This window comes from Austrofundulus limnaeus, unplaced genomic scaffold, assembly GCF_001266775.1.
Source record: "Austrofundulus limnaeus strain Quisiro unplaced genomic scaffold, Austrofundulus_limnaeus-1.0 Scaffold98, whole genome shotgun sequence".
Lineage (NCBI taxonomy): Eukaryota > Metazoa > Chordata > Actinopteri > Cyprinodontiformes > Rivulidae > Austrofundulus > Austrofundulus limnaeus.
In genome coordinates, this window is record NW_013952500.1 from 1,352,972 (window position 1) to 1,355,330 (window position 2,359).

Consider the following 2,359-nt stretch of genomic DNA (forward strand, 5'->3'; position numbering starts at 1 on the left):
CTGGAAGACTATACACAATGTAATTTTGGACAACAAAAGTTTATTTCACAGTTTATTCAACAAATAAATACAGAAAATATGTCCCATAGAGTAAAATAATTTTTATTTTCTGCTGAAAATTGTAGTTGTAAAAACAATATCCTGAGCTATAAGTGGGATTGAGATGCTCAGAGGAGTTTTCGTTTTTATTGAAGAAGGTAAATCGTCGACGTTCCCTGACATCAAAAGCCTGAAATCCGCCTTTTGTTCTCACCGCGGAGCTGGCCGTGGTTCTGAAACGTCTCGTCTCCGCTCGGGCCACAACGACGCGGCTTGATTAAATTGTCAATCAGAGCCGGATGGGAGAAAAGAAAGAAAAATGTCCCGAGTTGTTTCTATAAAATGTCATTTCAGACGACGCGCGGGCAGAAAACACGCCCTCTTTGAGATTTCGGCAGCATGTAAACAATGAGCCCACATGACAGCGGGCACCGCGCATGCGCACAACCCGCCACTTCAAAGGAGTCACGATCTGCTCCGGTAACATGGATGGAGATTAAACACAAATCTCTCTGTGGAATCCACGTCGTTTATATTAGATTTTTTTTTAAAGCTAAAGCTTCCGTCTCGGAACATTAAATTGATCAGAGACGAAATTCAGAAACGTGATTTGTGTCGTTTTTTCCCACGTTTATAACCAACAACGACATCTGGTGACAAACACACGATGACGCCAGAAGGAGCGTTAATATTCATGTCCAACACAGGAGAGGAAAAACAAGCTGTCTGCAGGATTTCAATGGGATTTTACCGAATGATGCATCCATTCTGAGCCAAAATAAAATAAAATACTAAAACAAAACAAAAATGTTGCATTAAAAACTCTCAGAACTGACGAGGACTAACTAAAAGTAGAACATGGATTAAATTAGGGATTTAATTCCTGCTGCAGCTGATCATATATACGATTTTTTAAAAGCCGTATTACAAAGAAAAAGCAGATGAATAAAACTCAACTGATCTAAGATGATTAAATATATGAAAATGAAATGATTTATCTCAGAAATAATTTAGATTTTATGTGATTGGTTTATAATAGCCACCTAAAGTTATGTTAAATAGGTGTTTGCATCTTTTAAGTTTAACCATTTCGAAAAATAAGGATTACTTAAATAAAGCCAGTATTCTGGTGAAAAAAACACGTTGGGCAAAGTTTCCATATTAGATTTTTCCTGATTCCTAGTGATCATGTTATCCGCTGAGGATGATTTTAGGATACCACACCACATCTTTAGTTCAATATTTGCAAAAAGGACTAAAATGCACACAAGACAGTTGCAGTTATCACTAACCTTCCATGCGGTGCCGAGGCAGCCGGTGTCGACGTGACTCGGCTTCCAAGTGTGCAGGTAAAAACTCGTGGTTCCTCCTTCAACTCCTCTACCATCAACTCAAAATAAACATTCATTTTGTTGACGTGTTTCTGTTGTGTTGCCGTGAAAAAGAACGTCTCACAGCTCCGTCAGCAGGACCGAATGTCTTGCGTCTTGTGAATTATGAACCAGGCTTGAGATTACAATTGAACAAACAGAGCACATACAAATACATTATCAAAAACGAGACAAACTCTCTCTTTCACTCAAAACTCTGTGGAGTCTCCAACTAAAGATTTGCCCCGTTCATGTTTACACTCCCATTTCTCCAAATTGAGAATATCAAAAATGCTATCTGCAACAGGTAAGATATTTATAGCTCCACCGGAATTATTATAAACTTCAAAGCAAACGTCTGGCTGTATTTTGCAAATAAACCACTAGAAAACCAACATTATTACTTTTCATACTAATCAAACTTTATTTGCTTAAAAAAAAACACATTTAAAACTTTAAGAAGACATAAACCTGTGAGAACTCTCCTGTCAAACAGAAAACAAAAAGAGACATCTTCCATTTTTATTTCATCCTAATTTGTTATCAATTGTTTTGCTTTTCTCCACATGGTGACACTTTTCCTGTGGAATTTTTTAAAATCTTTTCAGAAGTATATAAATAAAAAACCCCGCGGCTTACTCAGCTGCCGCGGCGCTCAGCATTCATAACAAACCATGAAGAGGGAGCAGAATTCAAAGACCTCTCCTTCCCTGCCTACCTCCACCTGCAGCACCTCCACCACCATCATCAGGCTAACATGTGGGGGAGCCTCTCCATCACATCAGACACATCAAAGTGGCTCCAGATCCCTGAGGAGGAGAACAGGATGGAAGGAGGGGAGGGGATGTGACAGGAAGACACGTTAAAATTCAAGAAAAGCAGATTTGTGCAAATGTAACCTGCAGGAAATCTCAGTTATGCAAGCGAATAAGCTTCCTGATGTGGGGGGG

At 39.0% G+C, this 2,359-nt stretch overlaps 1 protein-coding gene across 3 annotated transcripts in view; it reads right to left on the reverse strand.

Annotated features, from left to right (window-relative positions):
• Positions 1–81: 81 nt before the first annotated feature.
• Positions 82–2,359, reverse strand: part of rprd2a (regulation of nuclear pre-mRNA domain containing 2a) — a 16,454-nt gene continuing 14,176 nt past the window's right edge. For 2 of the 3 annotated variants that reach the window (XR_001310595.1, XR_001310593.1), the window contains exon 11: positions 1,807–2,218. The gene's annotated coding sequence lies outside the window, so the exon portion shown is untranslated. Of the gene's footprint in view, positions 1,546–1,806; positions 2,219–2,359 lie in introns of those variants that run through there. The other variant, XR_001310594.1, reaches the window with a different exon arrangement.